The 10,983-nt window shown below is 51.8% G+C and overlaps 44 non-coding genes across 44 annotated transcripts; all 44 read left to right on the forward strand.

The window, feature by feature from the left end:
* The first annotated feature begins 58 nt into the window (after positions 1-58).
* On the forward strand, positions 59-177 carry LOC116018297. Its single transcript, XR_004098321.1, has one exon. It is a non-coding gene; the product is annotated as a 5S ribosomal RNA (ribosomal RNA).
* Positions 178-314: 137 nt separating this feature from the next.
* LOC116017917 lies at positions 315-433 on the forward strand. Its single transcript, XR_004097989.1, has one exon. It is a non-coding gene; the product is annotated as a 5S ribosomal RNA (ribosomal RNA).
* Positions 434-570: 137 nt separating this feature from the next.
* LOC116018156 lies at positions 571-689 on the forward strand. The gene has a single exon (XR_004098184.1). It is a non-coding gene; the product is annotated as a 5S ribosomal RNA (ribosomal RNA).
* Positions 690-826: 137 nt separating this feature from the next.
* LOC116018273 lies at positions 827-945 on the forward strand. The gene has a single exon (XR_004098296.1). It is a non-coding gene; the product is annotated as a 5S ribosomal RNA (ribosomal RNA).
* Positions 946-1,082: 137 nt separating this feature from the next.
* LOC116018390 lies at positions 1,083-1,201 on the forward strand. The gene has a single exon (XR_004098410.1). It is a non-coding gene; the product is annotated as a 5S ribosomal RNA (ribosomal RNA).
* A 137-nt stretch (positions 1,202-1,338) lies between these two features.
* Positions 1,339-1,457, forward strand: LOC116018507. The gene has a single exon (XR_004098521.1). It is a non-coding gene; the product is annotated as a 5S ribosomal RNA (ribosomal RNA).
* Positions 1,458-1,594: 137 nt separating this feature from the next.
* On the forward strand, positions 1,595-1,713 carry LOC116017976. The gene has a single exon (XR_004098031.1). It is a non-coding gene; the product is annotated as a 5S ribosomal RNA (ribosomal RNA).
* Positions 1,714-1,850: 137 nt separating this feature from the next.
* LOC116018056 lies at positions 1,851-1,969 on the forward strand. The gene has a single exon (XR_004098090.1). It is a non-coding gene; the product is annotated as a 5S ribosomal RNA (ribosomal RNA).
* Positions 1,970-2,106: 137 nt separating this feature from the next.
* Positions 2,107-2,225, forward strand: LOC116018068. The gene has a single exon (XR_004098101.1). It is a non-coding gene; the product is annotated as a 5S ribosomal RNA (ribosomal RNA).
* A 137-nt stretch (positions 2,226-2,362) lies between these two features.
* On the forward strand, positions 2,363-2,481 carry LOC116018080. Its single transcript, XR_004098112.1, has one exon. It is a non-coding gene; the product is annotated as a 5S ribosomal RNA (ribosomal RNA).
* A 137-nt stretch (positions 2,482-2,618) lies between these two features.
* LOC116018091 lies at positions 2,619-2,737 on the forward strand. Its single transcript, XR_004098123.1, has one exon. It is a non-coding gene; the product is annotated as a 5S ribosomal RNA (ribosomal RNA).
* A 137-nt stretch (positions 2,738-2,874) lies between these two features.
* On the forward strand, positions 2,875-2,993 carry LOC116018103. The gene has a single exon (XR_004098134.1). It is a non-coding gene; the product is annotated as a 5S ribosomal RNA (ribosomal RNA).
* A 137-nt stretch (positions 2,994-3,130) lies between these two features.
* On the forward strand, positions 3,131-3,249 carry LOC116018114. Its single transcript, XR_004098145.1, has one exon. It is a non-coding gene; the product is annotated as a 5S ribosomal RNA (ribosomal RNA).
* Positions 3,250-3,386: 137 nt separating this feature from the next.
* LOC116018126 lies at positions 3,387-3,505 on the forward strand. The gene has a single exon (XR_004098156.1). It is a non-coding gene; the product is annotated as a 5S ribosomal RNA (ribosomal RNA).
* Positions 3,506-3,642: 137 nt separating this feature from the next.
* LOC116018138 lies at positions 3,643-3,761 on the forward strand. Its single transcript, XR_004098167.1, has one exon. It is a non-coding gene; the product is annotated as a 5S ribosomal RNA (ribosomal RNA).
* A 137-nt stretch (positions 3,762-3,898) lies between these two features.
* Positions 3,899-4,017, forward strand: LOC116018150. Its single transcript, XR_004098178.1, has one exon. It is a non-coding gene; the product is annotated as a 5S ribosomal RNA (ribosomal RNA).
* Positions 4,018-4,154: 137 nt separating this feature from the next.
* Positions 4,155-4,273, forward strand: LOC116018162. The gene has a single exon (XR_004098190.1). It is a non-coding gene; the product is annotated as a 5S ribosomal RNA (ribosomal RNA).
* A 137-nt stretch (positions 4,274-4,410) lies between these two features.
* LOC116018174 lies at positions 4,411-4,529 on the forward strand. The gene has a single exon (XR_004098201.1). It is a non-coding gene; the product is annotated as a 5S ribosomal RNA (ribosomal RNA).
* A 137-nt stretch (positions 4,530-4,666) lies between these two features.
* LOC116018185 lies at positions 4,667-4,785 on the forward strand. The gene has a single exon (XR_004098212.1). It is a non-coding gene; the product is annotated as a 5S ribosomal RNA (ribosomal RNA).
* A 137-nt stretch (positions 4,786-4,922) lies between these two features.
* On the forward strand, positions 4,923-5,041 carry LOC116018196. The gene has a single exon (XR_004098223.1). It is a non-coding gene; the product is annotated as a 5S ribosomal RNA (ribosomal RNA).
* Positions 5,042-5,178: 137 nt separating this feature from the next.
* Positions 5,179-5,297, forward strand: LOC116018208. The gene has a single exon (XR_004098234.1). It is a non-coding gene; the product is annotated as a 5S ribosomal RNA (ribosomal RNA).
* Positions 5,298-5,434: 137 nt separating this feature from the next.
* Positions 5,435-5,553, forward strand: LOC116018219. Its single transcript, XR_004098245.1, has one exon. It is a non-coding gene; the product is annotated as a 5S ribosomal RNA (ribosomal RNA).
* Positions 5,554-5,690: 137 nt separating this feature from the next.
* LOC116018231 lies at positions 5,691-5,809 on the forward strand. The gene has a single exon (XR_004098257.1). It is a non-coding gene; the product is annotated as a 5S ribosomal RNA (ribosomal RNA).
* Positions 5,810-5,946: 137 nt separating this feature from the next.
* Positions 5,947-6,065, forward strand: LOC116018243. Its single transcript, XR_004098268.1, has one exon. It is a non-coding gene; the product is annotated as a 5S ribosomal RNA (ribosomal RNA).
* A 137-nt stretch (positions 6,066-6,202) lies between these two features.
* LOC116018255 lies at positions 6,203-6,321 on the forward strand. Its single transcript, XR_004098279.1, has one exon. It is a non-coding gene; the product is annotated as a 5S ribosomal RNA (ribosomal RNA).
* Positions 6,322-6,458: 137 nt separating this feature from the next.
* LOC116018266 lies at positions 6,459-6,577 on the forward strand. Its single transcript, XR_004098290.1, has one exon. It is a non-coding gene; the product is annotated as a 5S ribosomal RNA (ribosomal RNA).
* A 137-nt stretch (positions 6,578-6,714) lies between these two features.
* Positions 6,715-6,833, forward strand: LOC116018279. The gene has a single exon (XR_004098302.1). It is a non-coding gene; the product is annotated as a 5S ribosomal RNA (ribosomal RNA).
* A 137-nt stretch (positions 6,834-6,970) lies between these two features.
* LOC116018291 lies at positions 6,971-7,089 on the forward strand. The gene has a single exon (XR_004098314.1). It is a non-coding gene; the product is annotated as a 5S ribosomal RNA (ribosomal RNA).
* A 137-nt stretch (positions 7,090-7,226) lies between these two features.
* Positions 7,227-7,345, forward strand: LOC116018302. The gene has a single exon (XR_004098327.1). It is a non-coding gene; the product is annotated as a 5S ribosomal RNA (ribosomal RNA).
* A 137-nt stretch (positions 7,346-7,482) lies between these two features.
* Positions 7,483-7,601, forward strand: LOC116018298. The gene has a single exon (XR_004098322.1). It is a non-coding gene; the product is annotated as a 5S ribosomal RNA (ribosomal RNA).
* Positions 7,602-7,738: 137 nt separating this feature from the next.
* On the forward strand, positions 7,739-7,857 carry LOC116018314. The gene has a single exon (XR_004098338.1). It is a non-coding gene; the product is annotated as a 5S ribosomal RNA (ribosomal RNA).
* A 137-nt stretch (positions 7,858-7,994) lies between these two features.
* LOC116018268 lies at positions 7,995-8,113 on the forward strand. The gene has a single exon (XR_004098292.1). It is a non-coding gene; the product is annotated as a 5S ribosomal RNA (ribosomal RNA).
* Positions 8,114-8,250: 137 nt separating this feature from the next.
* Positions 8,251-8,369, forward strand: LOC116018232. Its single transcript, XR_004098258.1, has one exon. It is a non-coding gene; the product is annotated as a 5S ribosomal RNA (ribosomal RNA).
* Positions 8,370-8,506: 137 nt separating this feature from the next.
* LOC116018558 lies at positions 8,507-8,627 on the forward strand. The gene has a single exon (XR_004098570.1). It is a non-coding gene; the product is annotated as a 5S ribosomal RNA (ribosomal RNA).
* A 5-nt stretch (positions 8,628-8,632) lies between these two features.
* LOC116017949 lies at positions 8,633-8,753 on the forward strand. Its single transcript, XR_004098019.1, has one exon. It is a non-coding gene; the product is annotated as a 5S ribosomal RNA (ribosomal RNA).
* Positions 8,754-8,758: 5 nt separating this feature from the next.
* LOC116017956 lies at positions 8,759-8,877 on the forward strand. The gene has a single exon (XR_004098026.1). It is a non-coding gene; the product is annotated as a 5S ribosomal RNA (ribosomal RNA).
* Positions 8,878-9,014: 137 nt separating this feature from the next.
* Positions 9,015-9,133, forward strand: LOC116018326. The gene has a single exon (XR_004098349.1). It is a non-coding gene; the product is annotated as a 5S ribosomal RNA (ribosomal RNA).
* Positions 9,134-9,270: 137 nt separating this feature from the next.
* On the forward strand, positions 9,271-9,389 carry LOC116018337. The gene has a single exon (XR_004098359.1). It is a non-coding gene; the product is annotated as a 5S ribosomal RNA (ribosomal RNA).
* A 137-nt stretch (positions 9,390-9,526) lies between these two features.
* Positions 9,527-9,645, forward strand: LOC116018459. The gene has a single exon (XR_004098474.1). It is a non-coding gene; the product is annotated as a 5S ribosomal RNA (ribosomal RNA).
* Positions 9,646-9,782: 137 nt separating this feature from the next.
* On the forward strand, positions 9,783-9,901 carry LOC116018349. Its single transcript, XR_004098370.1, has one exon. It is a non-coding gene; the product is annotated as a 5S ribosomal RNA (ribosomal RNA).
* Positions 9,902-10,038: 137 nt separating this feature from the next.
* Positions 10,039-10,157, forward strand: LOC116018327. The gene has a single exon (XR_004098350.1). It is a non-coding gene; the product is annotated as a 5S ribosomal RNA (ribosomal RNA).
* Positions 10,158-10,294: 137 nt separating this feature from the next.
* On the forward strand, positions 10,295-10,413 carry LOC116018360. Its single transcript, XR_004098381.1, has one exon. It is a non-coding gene; the product is annotated as a 5S ribosomal RNA (ribosomal RNA).
* Positions 10,414-10,550: 137 nt separating this feature from the next.
* LOC116018366 lies at positions 10,551-10,669 on the forward strand. The gene has a single exon (XR_004098386.1). It is a non-coding gene; the product is annotated as a 5S ribosomal RNA (ribosomal RNA).
* A 137-nt stretch (positions 10,670-10,806) lies between these two features.
* LOC116017926 lies at positions 10,807-10,925 on the forward strand. The gene has a single exon (XR_004097997.1). It is a non-coding gene; the product is annotated as a 5S ribosomal RNA (ribosomal RNA).
* The last annotated feature ends 58 nt before the right edge of the window (positions 10,926-10,983 follow it).

A 10,983-nucleotide genomic window follows, 5' to 3' on the forward strand; every position in this document is an offset into this window, starting at 1 on the left:
AGCGAGAGAAGTTGCGCGGAGAGAGAGGGTCAAGTACATTTTGCGTGCAGTACATGACGGATGCGATCATACCATCACTAATGCACCGGATCCCATCAGAACTCCGAAGTTATGCGTGCTTGGGCGAGAGTAGTACTAGGATGGGTGACCCCCTGGGAAGTCCTCGTGTTGCATCCCCCACCCTCTTTTTAATCTTTCTTTTAAACCGCTGGACCGCTCGCTAAGGGTACTATCCTTTTAAACCGCTAAACCGCTAAGCGAGAGAAGTTGCGCGGAGAGAGAGGGTCAAGTACATTTTGCGCGCAGTACGTGACGGATGCGATCATACCAGCACTAATGCACCGGATCCCATCAGAACTCCGAAGTTAAGCGTGCTTGGGCGAGAGTAGTACTAGGATGGGTGACCCCCTGGGAAGTCCTCGTGTTGCATCCCCCACCCTCTTTTTAATCTTTCTTTTAAACCGCTGGACCGCTCGCTAAGGGTACTATCCTTTTAAACCGCTAAACCGCTAAGCGAGAGAAGTTGCGCGGAGAGAGAGGGTCAAGTACATTTTGCGCGCAGTACGTGACGGATGCGATCATACCAGCACTAATGCACCGGATCCCATCAGAACTCCGAAGTTAAGCGTGCTTGGGCGAGAGTAGTACTAGGATGGGTGACCCCCTGGGAAGTCCTCGTGTTGCATCCCCCACCCTCTTTTTAATCTTTCTTTTAAACCGCTGGACCGCTCGCTAAGGGTACTATCCTTTTAAACCGCTAAACCGCTAAGCGAGAGAAGTTGCGCGGAGAGAGAGGGTCAAGTACATTTTGCGCGCAGTACGTGACGGATGCGATCATACCAGCACTAATGCACCGGATCCCATCAGAACTCCGAAGTTAAGCGTGCTTGGGCGAGAGTAGTACTAGGATGGGTGACCCCCTGGGAAGTCCTCGTGTTGCATCCCCCACCCTCTTTTTAATCTTTCTTTTAAACCGCTGGACCGCTCGCTAAGGGTACTATCCTTTTAAACCGCTAAACCGCTAAGCGAGAGAAGTTGCGCGGAGAGAGAGGGTCAAGTACATTTTGCGCGCAGTACGTGACGGATGCGATCATACCAGCACTAATGCACCGGATCCCATCAGAACTCCGAAGTTAAGCGTGCTTGGGCGAGAGTAGTACTAGGATGGGTGACCCCCTGGGAAGTCCTCGTGTTGCATCCCCCACCCTCTTTTTAATCTTTCTTTTAAACCGCTGGACCGCTCGCTAAGGGTACTATCCTTTTAAACCGCTAAACCGCTAAGCGAGAGAAGTTGCGCGGAGAGAGAGGGTCAAGTACATTTTGCGCGCAGTACGTGACGGATGCGATCATACCAGCACTAATGCACCGGATCCCATCAGAACTCCGAAGTTAAGCGTGCTTGGGCGAGAGTAGTACTAGGATGGGTGACCCCCTGGGAAGTCCTCGTGTTGCATCCCCCACCCTCTTTTTAATCTTTCTTTTAAACCGCTGGACCGCTCGCTAAGGGTACTATCCTTTTAAACCGCTAAACCGCTAAGCGAGAGAAGTTGCGCGGAGAGAGAGGGTCAAGTACATTTTGCGCGCAGTACGTGACGGATGCGATCATACCAGCACTAATGCACCGGATCCCATCAGAACTCCGAAGTTAAGCGTGCTTGGGCGAGAGTAGTACTAGGATGGGTGACCCCCTGGGAAGTCCTCGTGTTGCATCCCCCACCCTCTTTTTAATCTTTCTTTTAAACCGCTGGACCGCTCGCTAAGGGTACTATCCTTTTAAACCGCTAAACCGCTAAGCGAGAGAAGTTGCGCGGAGAGAGAGGGTCAAGTACATTTTGCGCGCAGTACGTGACGGATGCGATCATACCAGCACTAATGCACCGGATCCCATCAGAACTCCGAAGTTAAGCGTGCTTGGGCGAGAGTAGTACTAGGATGGGTGACCCCCTGGGAAGTCCTCGTGTTGCATCCCCCACCCTCTTTTTAATCTTTCTTTTAAACCGCTGGACCGCTCGCTAAGGGTACTATCCTTTTAAACCGCTAAACCGCTAAGCGAGAGAAGTTGCGCGGAGAGAGAGGGTCAAGTACATTTTGCGCGCAGTACGTGACGGATGCGATCATACCAGCACTAATGCACCGGATCCCATCAGAACTCCGAAGTTAAGCGTGCTTGGGCGAGAGTAGTACTAGGATGGGTGACCCCCTGGGAAGTCCTCGTGTTGCATCCCCCACCCTCTTTTTAATCTTTCTTTTAAACCGCTGGACCGCTCGCTAAGGGTACTATCCTTTTAAACCGCTAAACCGCTAAGCGAGAGAAGTTGCGCGGAGAGAGAGGGTCAAGTACATTTTGCGCGCAGTACGTGACGGATGCGATCATACCAGCACTAATGCACCGGATCCCATCAGAACTCCGAAGTTAAGCGTGCTTGGGCGAGAGTAGTACTAGGATGGGTGACCCCCTGGGAAGTCCTCGTGTTGCATCCCCCACCCTCTTTTTAATCTTTCTTTTAAACCGCTGGACCGCTCGCTAAGGGTACTATCCTTTTAAACCGCTAAACCGCTAAGCGAGAGAAGTTGCGCGGAGAGAGAGGGTCAAGTACATTTTGCGCGCAGTACGTGACGGATGCGATCATACCAGCACTAATGCACCGGATCCCATCAGAACTCCGAAGTTAAGCGTGCTTGGGCGAGAGTAGTACTAGGATGGGTGACCCCCTGGGAAGTCCTCGTGTTGCATCCCCCACCCTCTTTTTAATCTTTCTTTTAAACCGCTGGACCGCTCGCTAAGGGTACTATCCTTTTAAACCGCTAAACCGCTAAGCGAGAGAAGTTGCGCGGAGAGAGAGGGTCAAGTACATTTTGCGCGCAGTACGTGACGGATGCGATCATACCAGCACTAATGCACCGGATCCCATCAGAACTCCGAAGTTAAGCGTGCTTGGGCGAGAGTAGTACTAGGATGGGTGACCCCCTGGGAAGTCCTCGTGTTGCATCCCCCACCCTCTTTTTAATCTTTCTTTTAAACCGCTGGACCGCTCGCTAAGGGTACTATCCTTTTAAACCGCTAAACCGCTAAGCGAGAGAAGTTGCGCGGAGAGAGAGGGTCAAGTACATTTTGCGCGCAGTACGTGACGGATGCGATCATACCAGCACTAATGCACCGGATCCCATCAGAACTCCGAAGTTAAGCGTGCTTGGGCGAGAGTAGTACTAGGATGGGTGACCCCCTGGGAAGTCCTCGTGTTGCATCCCCCACCCTCTTTTTAATCTTTCTTTTAAACCGCTGGACCGCTCGCTAAGGGTACTATCCTTTTAAACCGCTAAACCGCTAAGCGAGAGAAGTTGCGCGGAGAGAGAGGGTCAAGTACATTTTGCGCGCAGTACGTGACGGATGCGATCATACCAGCACTAATGCACCGGATCCCATCAGAACTCCGAAGTTAAGCGTGCTTGGGCGAGAGTAGTACTAGGATGGGTGACCCCCTGGGAAGTCCTCGTGTTGCATCCCCCACCCTCTTTTTAATCTTTCTTTTAAACCGCTGGACCGCTCGCTAAGGGTACTATCCTTTTAAACCGCTAAACCGCTAAGCGAGAGAAGTTGCGCGGAGAGAGAGGGTCAAGTACATTTTGCGCGCAGTACGTGACGGATGCGATCATACCAGCACTAATGCACCGGATCCCATCAGAACTCCGAAGTTAAGCGTGCTTGGGCGAGAGTAGTACTAGGATGGGTGACCCCCTGGGAAGTCCTCGTGTTGCATCCCCCACCCTCTTTTTAATCTTTCTTTTAAACCGCTGGACCGCTCGCTAAGGGTACTATCCTTTTAAACCGCTAAACCGCTAAGCGAGAGAAGTTGCGCGGAGAGAGAGGGTCAAGTACATTTTGCGCGCAGTACGTGACGGATGCGATCATACCAGCACTAATGCACCGGATCCCATCAGAACTCCGAAGTTAAGCGTGCTTGGGCGAGAGTAGTACTAGGATGGGTGACCCCCTGGGAAGTCCTCGTGTTGCATCCCCCACCCTCTTTTTAATCTTTCTTTTAAACCGCTGGACCGCTCGCTAAGGGTACTATCCTTTTAAACCGCTAAACCGCTAAGCGAGAGAAGTTGCGCGGAGAGAGAGGGTCAAGTACATTTTGCGCGCAGTACGTGACGGATGCGATCATACCAGCACTAATGCACCGGATCCCATCAGAACTCCGAAGTTAAGCGTGCTTGGGCGAGAGTAGTACTAGGATGGGTGACCCCCTGGGAAGTCCTCGTGTTGCATCCCCCACCCTCTTTTTAATCTTTCTTTTAAACCGCTGGACCGCTCGCTAAGGGTACTATCCTTTTAAACCGCTAAACCGCTAAGCGAGAGAAGTTGCGCGGAGAGAGAGGGTCAAGTACATTTTGCGCGCAGTACGTGACGGATGCGATCATACCAGCACTAATGCACCGGATCCCATCAGAACTCCGAAGTTAAGCGTGCTTGGGCGAGAGTAGTACTAGGATGGGTGACCCCCTGGGAAGTCCTCGTGTTGCATCCCCCACCCTCTTTTTAATCTTTCTTTTAAACCGCTGGACCGCTCGCTAAGGGTACTATCCTTTTAAACCGCTAAACCGCTAAGCGAGAGAAGTTGCGCGGAGAGAGAGGGTCAAGTACATTTTGCGCGCAGTACGTGACGGATGCGATCATACCAGCACTAATGCACCGGATCCCATCAGAACTCCGAAGTTAAGCGTGCTTGGGCGAGAGTAGTACTAGGATGGGTGACCCCCTGGGAAGTCCTCGTGTTGCATCCCCCACCCTCTTTTTAATCTTTCTTTTAAACCGCTGGACCGCTCGCTAAGGGTACTATCCTTTTAAACCGCTAAACCGCTAAGCGAGAGAAGTTGCGCGGAGAGAGAGGGTCAAGTACATTTTGCGCGCAGTACGTGACGGATGCGATCATACCAGCACTAATGCACCGGATCCCATCAGAACTCCGAAGTTAAGCGTGCTTGGGCGAGAGTAGTACTAGGATGGGTGACCCCCTGGGAAGTCCTCGTGTTGCATCCCCCACCCTCTTTTTAATCTTTCTTTTAAACCGCTGGACCGCTCGCTAAGGGTACTATCCTTTTAAACCGCTAAACCGCTAAGCGAGAGAAGTTGCGCGGAGAGAGAGGGTCAAGTACATTTTGCGCGCAGTACGTGACGGATGCGATCATACCAGCACTAATGCACCGGATCCCATCAGAACTCCGAAGTTAAGCGTGCTTGGGCGAGAGTAGTACTAGGATGGGTGACCCCCTGGGAAGTCCTCGTGTTGCATCCCCCACCCTCTTTTTAATCTTTCTTTTAAACCGCTGGACCGCTCGCTAAGGGTACTATCCTTTTAAACCGCTAAACCGCTAAGCGAGAGAAGTTGCGCGGAGAGAGAGGGTCAAGTACATTTTGCGCGCAGTACGTGACGGATGCGATCATACCAGCACTAATGCACCGGATCCCATCAGAACTCCGAAGTTAAGCGTGCTTGGGCGAGAGTAGTACTAGGATGGGTGACCCCCTGGGAAGTCCTCGTGTTGCATCCCCCACCCTCTTTTTAATCTTTCTTTTAAACCGCTGGACCGCTCGCTAAGGGTACTATCCTTTTAAACCGCTAAACCGCTAAGCGAGAGAAGTTGCGCGGAGAGAGAGGGTCAAGTACATTTTGCGCGCAGTACGTGACGGATGCGATCATACCAGCACTAATGCACCGGATCCCATCAGAACTCCGAAGTTAAGCGTGCTTGGGCGAGAGTAGTACTAGGATGGGTGACCCCCTGGGAAGTCCTCGTGTTGCATCCCCCACCCTCTTTTTAATCTTTCTTTTAAACCGCTGGACCGCTCGCTAAGGGTACTATCCTTTTAAACCGCTAAACCGCTAAGCGAGAGAAGTTGCGCGGAGAGAGAGGGTCAAGTACATTTTGCGCGCAGTACGTGACGGATGCGATCATACCAGCACTAATGCACCGGATCCCATCAGAACTCCGAAGTTAAGCGTGCTTGGGCGAGAGTAGTACTAGGATGGGTGACCCCCTGGGAAGTCCTCGTGTTGCATCCCCCACCCTCTTTTTAATCTTTCTTTTAAACCGCTGGACCGCTCGCTAAGGGTACTATCCTTTTAAACCGCTAAACCGCTAAGCGAGAGAAGTTGCGCGGAGAGAGAGGGTCAAGTACATTTTGCGCGCAGTACGTGACGGATGCGATCATACCAGCACTAATGCACCGGATCCCATCAGAACTCCGAAGTTAAGCGTGCTTGGGCGAGAGTAGTACTAGGATGGGTGACCCCCTGGGAAGTCCTCGTGTTGCATCCCCCACCCTCTTTTTAATCTTTCTTTTAAACCGCTGGACCGCTCGCTAAGGGTACTATCCTTTTAAACCGCTAAACCGCTAAGCGAGAGAAGTTGCGCGGAGAGAGAGGGTCAAGTACATTTTGCGCGCAGTACGTGACGGATGCGATCATACCAGCACTAATGCACCGGATCCCATCAGAACTCCGAAGTTAAGCGTGCTTGGGCGAGAGTAGTACTAGGATGGGTGACCCCCTGGGAAGTCCTCGTGTTGCATCCCCCACCCTCTTTTTAATCTTTCTTTTAAACCGCTGGACCGCTCGCTAAGGGTACTATCCTTTTAAACCGCTAAACCGCTAAGCGAGAGAAGTTGCGCGGAGAGAGAGGGTCAAGTACATTTTGCGCGCAGTACGTGACGGATGCGATCATACCAGCACTAATGCACCGGATCCCATCAGAACTCCGAAGTTAAGCGTGCTTGGGCGAGAGTAGTACTAGGATGGGTGACCCCCTGGGAAGTCCTCGTGTTGCATCCCCCACCCTCTTTTTAATCTTTCTTTTAAACCGCTGGACCGCTCGCTAAGGGTACTATCCTTTTAAACCGCTAAACCGCTAAGCGAGAGAAGTTGCGCGGAGAGAGAGGGTCAAGTACATTTTGCGCGCAGTACGTGACGGATGCGATCATACCAGCACTAATGCACCGGATCCCATCAGAACTCCGAAGTTAAGCGTGCTTGGGCGAGAGTAGTACTAGGATGGGTGACCCCCTGGGAAGTCCTCGTGTTGCATCCCCCACCCTCTTTTTAATCTTTCTTTTAAACCGCTGGACCGCTCGCTAAGGGTACTATCCTTTTAAACCGCTAAACCGCTAAGCGAGAGAAGTTGCGCGGAGAGAGAGGGTCAAGTACATTTTGCGCGCAGTACGTGACGGATGCGATCATACCAGCACTAATGCACCGGATCCCATCAGAACTCCGAAGTTAAGCGTGCTTGGGCGAGAGTAGTACTAGGATGGGTGACCCCCTGGGAAGTCCTCGTGTTGCATCCCCCACCCTCTTTTTAATCTTTCTTTTAAACCGCTGGACCGCTCGCTAAGGGTACTATCCTTTTAAACCGCTAAACCGCTAAGCGAGAGAAGTTGCGCGGAGAGAGAGGGTCAAGTACATTTTGCGCGCAGTACATGACGGATGCGATCATACCATCACTAATGCACCGGATCCCATCAGAACTCCGAAGTTATGCGTGCTTGGGCGAGAGTAGTACTAGGATGGGTGACCCCCTGGGAAGTCCTCGTGTTGCATCCCCCACCCTCTTTTTAATCTTTCTTTTAAACCGCTGGACCGCTCGCTAAGGGTACTATCCTTTTAAACCGCTAAACCGCTAAGCGAGAGAAGTTGCGCGGAGAGAGAGGGTCAAGTACATTTTGCGCGCAGTACGTGACGGATGCGATCATACCAGCACTAATGCACCGGATCCCATCAGAACTCCGAAGTTAAGCGTGCTTGGGCGAGAGTAGTACTAGGATGGGTGACCCCCTGGGAAGTCCTCGTGTTGCATCCCCCACCCTCTTTTTAATTTTTCTTTTAAACCACTGGACCGCTCGCTAAGGGTACTATCCATTTAAACTGCTAAACCGCTAAGCGACAGTAGTTGCGCGGAGAGAGAGGTTCAAGTACATTTTGCGCGCAGTACATGACCTATGCGATCATACCAGCACTAATGCACCGGATCCCATCAGAACTCCGAAGTCAAGCGTGCTTGGGCGAGAGTAGTACTAGGATGGGTGACCCCCTGGGAAGTCCTCGTGTTGCATCCCCCACCCTCTTTTTAATCTTTCTTTTAAACCGCTGGACCGCTCGCTAAGGGTACTATCCTTTTAAACCGCTAAACCGCTAAGCGAGAGAAGTTGCGCGGAGAGAGAGGGTCAAGTACATTTTGCGCGCAGTACGTGACGGATGCGATCATACCAGCACTAATGCACCGGATCCCATCAGAACTCCGAAGTTAAGCGTGCTTGGGCGAGAGTAGTACTAGGATGGGTGACCCCCTGGGAAGTCCTCGTGTTACATCCCCCACCCTCTTTTCAATTTTTCTTTTACACCGCTAGACCGCTCGCTAAGGGTACTATCCTTTTAAACCGCAAAACCGCTAAGCGAGAGAAGTTGCGCGGAGAGAGAGGGTCAAGTACATTTTGCGCGCAATACATGACGGATGCGATCATACCAGCACTAATGCACCGGATCCCATCAGAACTCCGAAGTGAAGCGTGCTTGGGCGAGAGTAGTACTAGGATGGGTGACCCCCTGGGAAGTCCATTTTGCGCGCAGTACATGACGGATGCGATCATACCAGCACTAATGCACCGGATCCCATCAGAACTCCGAAGTGAAGCGTGCTTGGGCGAGAGTGGTACTAGGATGGGTGACCCCCTGGGAAGTCCATTTTGCGCGCAGTACATGACGGATGCGATCATACCAACACTAATGCAACGCATCCCATCAGAACTCCGAAGTTAAGCGTGCTTGGGCGAGAGTAGTACTAGGATTGGTGACCCCCTGGGAAGTCTTCGTGTTACATCCTCCACCCTCTTTTTAATCTTTCTTTTAAACCGCTGGACCGCTCGCTAAGGGTACTATCCTTTTAAACCGCTAAACCGCTAAGCGAGAGAAGTTGCGCGGAGAGAGAGGGTCAAGTACATTTTGCGCGCAGTACGTGACGGATGCGATCATACCAGCACTAATGCACCGGATCCCATCAGAACTCCGAAGTTAAGCGTGCTTGGGCGAGAGTAGTACTAGGATGGGTGACCCCCTGGGAAGTCCTCGTGTTGCATCCCCCACCCTCTTTTTAATCTTTCTTTTAAACCGCTGGACCGCTCGCTAAGGGTACTATCCTTTTAAACCGCTAAACCGCTAAGCGAGAGAAGTTGCGCGGAGAGAGAGGGTCAAGTACATTTTGCGCGCAGTACGTGACGGATGCGATCATACCAGCACTAATGCACCGGATCCCATCAGAACTCCGAAGTTAAGCGTGCTTGGGCGAGAGTAGTACTAGGATGGGTGACCCCCTGGGAAGTCCTCGTGTTGCATCCCCCACCCTCTTTTTAATCTTTCTTTTAAACCGCTGGACCGCTCGCTAAGGGTACTATCCTTTTAAACCGCTAAACCGCTAAGCGAGAGAAGTTGCGCGGAGAGAGAGGGTCAAGTACATTTTGCGCGCAGTACGTGACGGATGCGATCATACCAGCACTAATGCACCGGATCCCATCAGAACTCCGAACTTATGCGTGCTTGGGCGAGAGTAGTACTAGGATGGGTGACGCCCTGGGAAGTCCTCGTGTTACATCCCCCACCCTCTTTTCAATTTTTCTTTTACACCGCTGGACCGCTCGCTAAGGATACTATCCTTTTAAACCGCTAAACCGCTAAGCGAGAGAAGTTGCGCGGAGAGAGAGGGTCAAGTACATTTTGCGCGCAGTACGTGACGGATGCGATCATACCAGCACTAATGCACCGGATCCCATCAGAACTCCGAAGTTAAGCGTGCTTGGGCGAGAGTAGTACTAGGATGGGTGACCCCCTGGGAAGTCCTCGTGTTGCATCCCCCACCCTCTTTTTAATCTTTCTTTTAAACCGCTGGACCGCTCGCTAAGGGTACTATCCTTTTAAACCGCTAAACCGCTAAGCGAGAGAAGTTGCGCGGAGAGAGAGGGTCAAGTACATTTTGCGCGCAGTACGTGACGGATGCGATCATACCAGCACTAATGCACCGGATCCCATCAGAACTCCGAAGTGAAGCGTGCTTGGGCAAGAGTAGTACTAGGATCGGTGACCCCCTGGGAAGTCCTCGTGTTGCATCCCCCACCCTCTTTTCAATTTTTCTTTTAAACCGCTGGACCGCTCGCTAAGGGTACTATCCTTTTAAACCGCTAAACCGCTAAGCGAGAGAAGTTGCGCGGAGAGAGAGGGTCAAGTACATTTTGCGCGCAGTACATGACGGATGCGATCATACCAGCACTAATGCACCGGATCCCATCAGAACTCCGAAGTTAAGCGTGCTTGGGCGAGAGTAGTACTAGGATGGGTGACCCCCTGGGAAGTCCTCGTGTTGCATCCCCCACCCTCTTTTCAATTTTTCTTTTAAACCGCTGGACCGTTCGCTAAGGGTACTATCCTTTTAAACCGCTAAACCGCTAAGCGAGAGAAGTTGCGCGGAGAGAGAGGGTCAAGTACACTTTGCGCGCAGTACATGACGGATGCGATCATACCAGCACTAATGCATCGGATCCCATCAGAACTCCGAACTTATGCGTGCTTGGGCGAGAGTAGTACTAGGATGGGAGACCCCTTGGGAAGTCCTCGTGTTGCATCCCCCACCCTCTTTTCAATTTTTCTTTTACACCGCTGGACCGCTCGCTAAGGGTACTATCCTTTTAAACCGCTAAACCGCTAAGCGAGAGAAGTTGCGCGGAGAGAGAGGGTCAAATACATTTTGCGCGCAGTACATGACGAATGCGATCATACCAGCACTAATGCACCGGATCCCATCAAAACTCCGAAGTTAAGCGTGGTTGGGCGAGAGTAGTACAAGGATGTGTGACCCCCTGGGAAGTCCTCGTGTTGCTTCCCCCACCCTCTTTTTAATTTTTCTTTTAAACCACTGGACCGCTCGCTAAGGGTACTATCC

Source organism: Ipomoea triloba, chromosome 4, assembly GCF_003576645.1.
Source record: "Ipomoea triloba cultivar NCNSP0323 chromosome 4, ASM357664v1".
Classification (NCBI taxonomy): domain Eukaryota; kingdom Viridiplantae; phylum Streptophyta; class Magnoliopsida; order Solanales; family Convolvulaceae; genus Ipomoea; species Ipomoea triloba.